We start from the raw sequence: 11507 nt of genomic DNA, 5'->3' as shown, positions 1-11507 counted from the left end.
TATATTAAGTTTCTCTAATGTTTTCTCAAATTGATTATTTATTATTTTCTGTTTGTTATTGTCTTACAATTGTTGATTAATTCGAGTTTGTACATCCATCATATCGTCATGGTCTGGCATTCCTATCATCCATTTTAATCCTGTGCCTAAAAAATCTAATGATCTTTTATTAATTCTAGTTATAATTTGGCTTTTAGGGGTTTCAATTTTGTTCAATAACATCTATATTTCATGATTCTATTCTAAATTATATCCGTATATTATGTTCTCATATGGTTCTAGTATTCAAGTTATATTTTATATGTGGTGTAAATAATCGTATTTGGTAAATATGTATGTTGAATCCAATGATTCAATTAATATATAAACCTTGTTTTCTAAATTATGTGTAATTGATGCATGTATTTGTATTATTAATAATATGATTGTAATGGTTTTCATTTTTAAGTTATTCGTATAAGATCTTTATGTGCTATTTTATTCCTAATTGTTGAAATTTATTCTTTGATTTATCCCTACAGTGGGTCTTAGTGTATACGAGTATGACGTCTCCTTCTTGATAAGTGATGTCTTTAAAGTTTCCTTGTTGTGAATTGAGAGTTTTGTCCTGTTCAATTTTAAATTTTTCTTCTATATCAGGATACCCCTGTTGATTAAAAAACACGTCCTCGGCTTCCACGTCCACGTCTTTCAGCTTCAAATATTATATTCTCTTTTTTTGATTTGTGTTGTTTTGCTAATAAATTTATTATTTCTGCGATGGTGCTACGCAACGGTTCTACTTGACCGTTTAGTTGTCGAGTGATATGGTGTAGAGATATGTGTTATTTGTAGTCTTTCTAATAGCATTTTCGTTTGCATACTAGTATAGCTTCGTTATCGCTGACTAATGCTGAAAACAGTGAACGACGTAAACGCAATCCCCTGTCAGCCGTTACGGTCAAACTAATGAGAACCTCATGTAAATGAAAAATTCCTTTCTTCCGTAGTACCGTAGATTCTATTTCACGGTATTTAAAAACTCCCGTAATACCCTGTCAGCTGATTGCTCCCTCACCACACAGTGTTGCCAAGCAGTACATTTCGAAATCATTTACAAAATAAACTTAGAAAAATTATTATTTTTGTTAAAATAGCTTAAAAATACTGTTAAATAATGTTAATTATAGATAAATGAACTATTTGCATTTGTTGGTTTTTGGCTTTGTTTTATTAAACAATGAAAAACACATACACACACAAGCCGATGTATTATGTAAATATGTAATTAAAAGAACGCAGTTGTTCTCGGGGGTGAGTTTTTGTGGTCCTTAGGGGCTGCGTAAGGGACTGCGTAAGTTTTTCACGACGTAAACGCAGTCCCCTGTCCGCTGTTACGATCAAGCTAATGAGAGCCCCATGTAAATGAAAAATTCCTTCCTTCCGTATCGTAGTATCGTAGATTTTATTTCACGATATTTGAAAAATCCTGTCAGCTGAGTGCTCTCTCACCATACAGTGTTGCCAAGCAGTACATTTCGACATCATTTACAAAATAAACTTAGAAAAACTATAATATTTATTAAAATAACTTAAAAACACTGTTGAATAATGTTAATTATAGATAAATGAACTATATGCATTTGTTGGTTTTTGGTTTTGGTTTATTACGCAACTAGCAAACCCGGCCCGCTTCGCTGGGCACACTAAAATAGAATAGATATGGTTTAGAACAGAAAAGATATGGTTTTCATATTATTTATTTCTTTATTCTTTATTCAAGCGCTTTGGCATAAACAATATTTTTTGTTTTTCTATTTGTTTTGGAGTAAATATATAATGTTGTTTGCTTCCCAACACGTGAACAGCCAACGTATAGTTGACCAGGGGTGAATACTGGTTCTTCTAAATTCATCCCGCATATATCTAAAGTTTGCCCTTGTGATTTATTGATAGTTATTGCAAATGCTAAACGAATGGGCAGTTGTAAAAGCTTGAATTCAAATGGCAATTCAGGTGGAATCATTGGAATTCTTGGTATTAGAACGTCTTCATTCTTGAATTTGCCAATTAAAATAGTTGCTTGGATAACATTATTCATCAATCGTTTGACTACTTCATTTTGTTCTTGACGTTCTTCTGATGTCGCGTTATTCCGGGCATTTCTCATGCGCCTATTATTATTTGTCCAACGACCAATATGATTACGTGATGGTCTTGGCATTTGTACTGTAATAAACATGATTGTAATTTTGGTATTCTGAGATTTTAAAACATGTTTTTTTTCAATTTTGTGGATTATATTTTCGATGCATATGTGTTTAAAAGCCCTAATCCACATGGTCAGGATTATTTTATTTTGTTGGAATTTTCTTAAATCATCTCTTTTCTTCTGAAAATTGTTGACAATTTGCATGATAAGACTAATCATTTTTTCATCAAAGTTACGCATTTTTCGTGCTCTTCTTTTGCATCCTTTAACAATTTCTTTTGTTTTTTCATTTTTTTTTACCATTTCTTTCACTCATGGTGTATCGTAGCTTATCGCATATGAACCGAAAAAATAAATCCACAAAACATAATTTCATTTGAACATTCGGATTTCACATTAAATTCTCAAATTTCGTAAGAAATTATTCACTGTTCCAAAATCCACTCCAAAAAAATTCACAAAAAATGTTTACACTTTGCACTTACGCCTTCTCGTTATGGCGTCCAAATCAGAAAGAAATATTGACACATTGTAACTCACACTGTCAATTTGACAGTTCAGTTCCGCCCCAAGCGTTAAAAAAGTACGCTGTATGCGTTGTCGGTGTTCCGAATTACAACCAAACTTTACGAAACCCATTTTCAATACTTACTTAACAATGTGTGTAAGGTTGGTTTAATTCGGTGCAAAGACACGGCGTATCCACGTTTTGCCATATATTTCGAGACCCTAGTCATCAATAGGTATGAAAATTACCCCGTATTAAAGCACTTATAAACAACTTTCATTTGATACCCATATTGTATATACACAACCAAAGGTTACCCGGGTCCACGTTTTGACCTATATCTCGAGACCCCAGTCACGGAGCGGCATGAAAAATACTCTGTACTAAAGCATTCACCAACAGCTTCCGTTTGATATCCATATTGTACAAACACATCCTAGGGTTACCCGGGTCCACGTTTAGGCCTATATCTCGAGACCCTAGTCACGGAACGGTATGAAAAATACTCTATACTATAGAAATCATCAACAGCTTCCATTTGCTACCCATACTGTACAAACACATCCTAGGGTTACCCGGGTCCACGTTTTGGCCTATTTCTCGAGACCCTGGTATCCGATTCTTAAAATTTCAAAACACAAACCTTCTCCACATGTGTCTCTTCAATGTGGCAAAGTTTGGTTAAAATCGGTTGAGCCATTCTCCAACGCGAAAAACGGCTGAATTTTTATATATAATACATATATAGATCAAAAATTTTAACTGATAACGCGGATGTGTGAAAAAGTGTGTAAGCAAAAATATCAATGGCAACATTGTGTAAATACAACCAAACACATATACACACAAGCCGATGTATTGTGTAAATATGTAATTAAAAGAACGCAGTTGTTCTCACGGGACTGCGTACGTCGTTCACTATTTTCGGCATACTGTTTTAGCGTGTGGGAAAATTTATGAGAGTATTTCGTCTAGTTGTCTATATATGTATGTATATCTTTTTTTGTTTGTATGTCGTTTTACAGGTTTTACATATCTCGCATATTTTTGCTTGAGTTTTAGTCATTTCTATTGTACTATATTAGGATAACAATATTTCTCATTTATTTCTCTTGTATTATTTTTAAAGTTTCTATACGCTCGGTTATGTATTTCTTCTACAATACTGTATGGTACGTCTATCAGTGTCTGATATATCTTCGACTAGTGAGTTCGGCGGGAAATTCTTCTAAGATCCGTTTTTCGATTAAGAATAATATTTCCGCTTTCGTGAAGCTTGCATTTACTTTGTTTAGTTGTATGACCTCTTTTAGATTATGTTTTAGCATTTCAATTGTTATGAAGTAAATTAATTTTTTGAGGACTTAGAGCGTCAGTTACCACATTTTTTGTATCAGGTTTGTAAATTATCTTAGCTCCATATTCTTCTATTTTTCCATCTTTTGAGTTTATTATTTGGGAAAAACCCAAAAACAAGAAAATATTAGAGATTGGTGATCAGTATACTTCTACTCAAATATGAACGAGACGGTATCAATACAACGGTCCACGGATGACATATGGCAAAAATAAATTTTTTGTTTTTTGGTAGGACTGTTATAAGCTCACATGACAAATTTCAGCGTGATATGTCACATAGTTTGTTTCCTGTGCTACTGTAAACAAGACAATCTCGAGTGTGTTCTTCGAATTCTCTTTTATGACTTCAATTGTCTCAAAATGTTTTCCACGGAGCGGCAACTTGAGCTTGGGAAACAGAAAAAAGTCACATGGAGCCATATCAGCCGAATACGGTGCTTGCGGAACGATATTAACATTATTTTTGTTCAAATAATCGCGAACAAGACGTGACGTGTGAGCTGGTGCATTTTCGTGGTTTTTTGGGTTGATGTACGTCCCTCTTTGAACGATTTGTACCACTGGAAAACACGTGCACGCGATAGAGCAGAGTCCCCATAGGTTGTCTGCAACATTTTTAAGGCGTCTGAAGCCGAAATTTTGTTGGAATAGCAAAATTTCAAACAAATTCTTTGAATTTTCATCGTTAAATTCCAAGAACACACTCGAGCTTGACTTGTTTACAGTAGCACAGAAAACAAACTATGTGACATGTCACGCTGAAATTTGCCATGTAAGCTTATTACAGTCCTACCAAAAAACAAAAAATTTATTTTTGCCGAGGACCGTTTTATTGATACCGTCTCGTTCATATTTGAGTAGAAGGTATACTGTTAAATCAGCTATTCCATGTAAATAATTTCTTAGTTTTTGTAGTGCCCATACTATGGCTAACAATTCTTTTTCATTCGTAGAGTATTTTTGCTCTGTTTCGCTTAATGTTCGTGATATAAAATATATTGGTTTTTTCCTTTGGGACAGGACTGCTTTTATTGCAAAATTGCTTGCATCCGTAGATAAGTCGAATGGTTTATTAAAATCTGTTCTTGTAGAGTTTCTTTTACTACTTCAATCGCTTTAAGAGCGTTTTCTTTTAATTTGATGGCTGTTTTTTCACTTTTATTTTTATTAACAGTTCCGTTTTCTCCTCTAAGAAATATCGTTAAGGGCTTTGTGATTTGAGCGTAATTTCTAAAAAATTTCGTATGATAACCTGCTAAACCTAGAAAAGATCGAAGTTATTTCAAATTTGTAGGGTAATTTTTTATAGTTTCAAGGGTCCACTGATACTTTTTCATGTTTTATTATGTGTCCTAAATATTTTATACTTTCTTTAAAGAAATGAGACTTTTTATTTGATATTTTCATATTAGAATTTCTGAGTGCAAACCCGATTCTTAATCTAACGTAGTGAATATTTTAGCCTTTCCCAAATTTTGAATTGTCATATTTACATCAAGAATTGGATATCTATTAGTTATCGTTTCATTATTTAATTTTTGAAAATCTATTACCATTCTTCTTTTTGGTCTTCCTAATTCATCTTGTCCTTTCTTGGGCACCGTCCATATGGGTAACTTATAAGGACTATTACTTGGTTGTATAATTTTTTCTTTTAACATTTTATCAATTTCTTATTTAGTCCAAATAGGATCTTCTGTTCTTGTCCCAATTGTAGCTTCAATCATTGTAGTGAATGGAAGTACTGGATTAGTTTCTTAGTTAATTATTTCCTCAATTTCTTTTTTATATTTTAAGTTGTCGATTGTATAATTAATTTGGTTCATTGATTGCTTTGATTTGTCAACATATGTTAATTTATATTCAGAGAAATCTATTCTTGCTTTCATTGTTCTTAAGGACTACTCTCCTAAAATCATATCAAACTCTTTTAATGCTTTTATTTCAAAGAATAATAATTCATATCCTAGCAATAAAATCTTTTTTGCACTTTTTATTTGATGCGAACCATTCAGAGTTCTACTTTCAAACGGGTTAACAAAAAATCTTTTTCCTCTTCTAATTTCTATATTTACATATATAATTTTGTGTTGTACCTGTGTCTATTAAAACATTGTATTTACTTTTATTCAAAATAACTTGAAGACACGGCAAGTTATTTATTCTTCTAAAAAAGTTCCCTGTTATTCATATTCTTTATCATCTAAGTTTACCTCTAAACAGTCCTGGTCATTATTGTCCGTCACTTGATTTATCCTTTGAATTTTATTAGGATTGAAGTTCCTCGATGAGGGTTGATGATCCCTCTTGGTTGGTTATCCTCTCTGGAAGTTTATTGGTTGTAGTCCTGCTCTTTGTCTTTCAAAATTATTTCTATAATTTTGTTGTTGATTATAGGTATTTATTTGGGGATTGTTGCAGTTACTGTCATTAGTATTTTCACATCTGTAATTCCTATAAGATCTATCCACATCCATAGGTTCTGGTGGACCGCCTCCTACATTTCTTCTGGCGTATTGGACTGCCTGTTTATATGTATTATATTCTCCTCTTTCTACATAGTGGTTATACATTGGTGTTTCTTCTTCATTATTTTGTTTTTGATATTCGATGTCTGCGGCAATAACATATGCTGTTTCTAGGTCTGTAGATCTGTACTGGTAGAGGGTATGCTGGGTGAATTTGTGTCGCAATCCGTTTTTGAAGCATATTCTCGCAATTTCTTTAGTATTTTCCTGAAGACCTTCGTAGCTATTGGGATAATCAATCTCACACTTAGTTAAATTCATTAGTTGACTAATTCTGCAGTGAAATTCGGATAAGGAAGTTTTTGCTTGTCTGCATTTTTTCATTTTTCCATTATGCTAATGTAACTCTTGGAATCTGCATAATTGTAGTCGAGTCGATTTAATATTGCTTTGAGATTTAATAGAGTGTTTAGATTTTTTAATAAACATAACGCAAATTTTTTTATTTTTGTATATCGTATTAAACAAAGCACATCATAATATTCATTACAAAAGGTTCCACAGGTTTCATTAAATCGGCTATAACACTTGCTCATCTCGATTTTCATCAAATGGCGATATTTCTTGACTCCCGGATTTCAGTGGCTAGTTGTCCAAGTTGCTGAGTAAGTGTATCAATTTGTTGTTGCATATTTGGTTTCAATAACCTCTGGAGATCGAAAACAGAATTTCTCTTGTTTCTTTTCTTGTCCAGATTGGAATTTATTCCTCTATGGTTTACTTTTTCAAAACCCGTGAAATTAATTTTCATACAGTTTTTTATTCCTTTAAAATATATCCTTTTTATCTAGGATGTTTTTGCACTATCCTTTGTATCAGGATTTAAACACTTAACACTAATTTTTACTCAGGATGCAGAATTTTTTGAAAGACATCCCGGTTGATCCCCCAATTAAATATGTACCTTTAATGTATTAATAAAAATATATTTTTCATTCGTATCAAAAGTGTAGATTGAGCTATATTCTACACAGCGGTTGTATCCCGACTGTCGATTTCTTAAAGAATGTATCTATTTATAATGACTTCATAACAATGAATGTGATACGTTATCAAGGATTAACTTGTCGCTTCATTGTTATTTCTGATTATTACTTACAGGGTTTGATTGAGCGGAGCGTCCGCCAAGCGATCAACCGAATCGGCTGGTGGGGGAAAATGATCCTTGGACCTTCCTCTTCCACTAGAAACCGGTCCTAGCTCGCTGGCAACAGCGGGGCAGTCAACATCGCTCCGCCCGTGAAAGCTGTTTTAAAAGTGTGTTAGGATTTTGCAGTGGCGAAAATGCAGCGATCGTTGGAGCAACGTTACTCGATCAAATTTTGCGTAAAGCTAAAAAAAACGAGTACCGAAACCATTGGGCTACTCAAGGAGGCTTATGGGGGCCAATCTCTGTCCAGTGCCCAGGTCAAACGGCGCACGAGCTAGTCGCCACTACCCAAGAAGGCGCGCATGTCGAAATCCAAGATCAAAACCATGCTGATCATCTTTTTCGACTCTCGAGGCATCGTCTACAAGGAGTTTGTACCTCCAGGAAGCACTCTGAACGCGGCATTTTACAAACAAGTGCTCGTTCGGCTGAAAAACCGCGTCGCCCGGGCTCGGCCCGACTTCGTCAACAATTGGACCCACGACAATGATCCGGCGCACACCACCTTTCTCTGCACCTCTGCATTGACCAAGATGGGGGTTCCGGTGCTTCCCCACCCTCCCTACAGCCCAGACCTGTCCCCTCCGGACTTCTTCTTGTTCCTGCGCCTGAAAAGAAAGCTGAAGGGGATGCGTTTTGTGGGATGCATTTTGCTCCACTTTCATAACATTCTGTACATAGGTAGTTGCCAAATAGAATGATTGTAATATTTGCTATATCAAGCATCCCACGCTTTTAACTCTAATTTGAATTACTCTATTTGTATCTTAATTTTTGTTATAATTCTGTTCTGAGGTAGTTGACTATGACTGATCGTTCGATTTGCTATTACTTCATTATAGGTCCCTTTGTCATTAAAATTTATTTTCTACTTTTTAGTTCGATTAGCAATAAAAGCGTGTTTTTTAGTTTTTTTAAACTATTTTTTATTTTCTACTTTTTAGTTCGATTAGCAATAAAACCGTGTTTTTTAGTTTTTTTTAACTATTTTTTATTCTTAATTTCTCCCGATCTAAAGCATACAAAAGGAATGTAATGATGCAATTTTGATTTAAGTCTAATTATTTAACAGTCTAACAAATGTAAAAAAAAAATTATTTTCAGTAGTTACTTTAAAAGTTATTCACGAAAAACCAAAAAAATGCCCTGACAAAGGTGTACATACGTTAAATTAGGACACTTATTTTGCTCTTCTTTTCTGCGAATACTTAACTGTAAAGTACCGTTTATTTTATTTTGTGGTTCTACTTTTCATTCTTCTTAAAATTTATGGCATTTTGTCTTTTGTGTACGATCGGAAAAATGTCGCTCCGCAAAGAAATCTCTACTGATTTGAGAAAATTAGTTGTTGAGTACAGAAGTAATAAGACATCCTTTGGTTAAATAGCTGATTTATTGCATTTAAGCAAGTCTACGGTACAAACTGTTTGTAAAAACTTTGAAACAACCAATTCTCTGGAGATTAAGCCGCGTAGTGGCCGGTCCAAGAAGCTCAACAGGAGAGATGTATTCTTTTTTCGCAAAGCAGTGAATTAGAATCCGAAAATACATGCTACTGATTTGGCCCAGGAGGTAGCCGAGAGGTATCAAATTGTTGTCCACCCACGTACAATAAGCAGGACCCTTAATAATGAAGGTAACATCTGCAGAACTCCTCGAAAGAAGCCCCTTATAAGCGAGAAAAACTGAAAGCTTCGTATGGAGTTTGCAAAAAAGTACCTTATAAGGGAATAGAATTTTGGAAACTAGTTTTATTCACTGATAAGTCCAAATACAACATATTTGGATACAACGGCAAAGCCTAAGTTTGGAGAAAACCAAACACTGCCATGGATCCTAGGAATCTGATTCCGACTGTAAAGCATGGTCGTGGCAGTGTCATGGTTTGGGGAGCAGTTGCAGCCACAGGAGCTGGAAACCTCGTTTTCATTGAAGGAAATATGGATCGCTTCTAATACAAGCACATTTTGGAACAAAACCTGATGCCATCCGTGGACAAACGAGACCTAGGCTCGAGCTGGATCTTCCAGCAAGATAATGACCTGAAGCATTCTGCGCAAATCGTCAAGGACTAGCTGCTGTATTACATTTTATAATAAGTAATAAGAGGACAAAACGTTCATGGACACACGCTTTTTTCTGTAATATGAATCCCTATTTAATAATATTTGACAAAAATTTTATTAGAATTATGTTTACAGACCTGTTTTCTTTCCCGGCATCCATTTCATTTAGTTTTTATTTTGCTGTTTCTCCTTACATTCGTAATAATAATTATCGATAACACAGAAAACACAGGGTTGTATGCCAAAAAATATCGTTATTATCTAGGATTATTTTATAATCTCAGATTTTGGGAGACAAATTTTGTATGGGAAATCGCGCTTTTTAATTACAGATTTTGAGTTAAGCGCGAAAAAGTAGATCATTTACTTATATGTGAACGTATTATAAGACACATTTAGTAGAAACGGTAGATGTTGGGGTTAAATACGCATAAAAGACGGATTTCATTAGAAATAAAGATTTTTCATTTTACAACCAAATTCACCTTACTTTTTGCCCACAGGTAAAAAAAGAAAATATTAATCCTGGCAATCCTAATAAGGATAATGGAAAACTTTTATCAAATTATTGCATTGTCATCGGTCCTTGATAGGTGTGCAAAATTTCAAGTCGATCAGATTTTTAGAAGCCAATGAAAATTAAGCTCAAAGATTCCGTTACATACATAGATACATACATACATACATACATACATATATACATACATACATACAACCCGAGCTAATAAAAGTGTGTTAATAATTGAATTTAAATGCCCCCCATGCTCGTTGACACAAGTGCGGCATCTTAGTAAAAAGTTGTTCATTGCTGCTTTGAGAGTTGCGACAGGAATAGCCGCAATTGTTGCCCGAATGGATTGTTTTAGTTCATCCAAATTTGTTGGCTTTGTTTTATAAACTTCTTGTTTACATAAACCCCACAAGAAAAAGTCAGGTGCAGTAAGGTCAGGCGACCTGGGGGGCCAACGAAATTCGGAGTTTCTTGAAATCAGTTTATCGGGAAATTTTCGTCGCAACTCTGTCATAACAGTCTGTGCTATGTGAGACGTTACCCCATCTTGTTGAAACCACACAGAGTTGAAAGGAATTCTCTTTCGGCGTAGTTCTGGATAGAAAAATTCTTTCAGCATTTTCAAATAACGGTCTCCAGTAACCGTAACGGTGTGACCATTTTCTTCAAAAAAATACAGCGTGAAGAAACCGCACACCACACTGTCACGCGAAGAGGATGCAATTCCGTCTCGTGGAGTATCTGTGGGTTAGAAGTACTCCATATTCGACAATTTTGTTTGTTCACATTGCCGTTTAAATCGAAATGGGCCTCATCAGACATGAAAAGGCAGTTTAACATGTTTTGGTCTTCTTCCACCATTTGCAGGATCTTCTGGCAAAATTCCAAGCGAATCGGCAAGTCTGCTGCATTCAGTTTGTTAACCATTTGAATTTTGTAGGGAAATAAGTCTAAATCTTTGTGCATTATTGTTTGCAAAGACTGTCGGCTGACACCAAGTTGAGCAGATAAGCTTCTTGTTAAAACCCTTGGATTGCTTTGTATAGCTGCAGCTACAGCAGCGATCGTTTCCTCCGTCCGAACTGGTGGGTTTCGATGATAAGGCCTTCTTGCGACTGTTCCTTGCTCAGCAAAATTATTCACCAGTCTCATTATGGTCCATCTGCTCGGGGGATCGCCGCCAAACATCCGCCT

The sequence above is a fragment of the Anastrepha obliqua genome, unplaced genomic scaffold (assembly GCF_027943255.1).
Source record: "Anastrepha obliqua isolate idAnaObli1 unplaced genomic scaffold, idAnaObli1_1.0 ptg000023l, whole genome shotgun sequence".
NCBI classification, from domain to species: Eukaryota; Metazoa; Arthropoda; class Insecta; order Diptera; family Tephritidae; genus Anastrepha; species Anastrepha obliqua.
Note: the sequence above shows the minus strand (reverse complement) of the source record.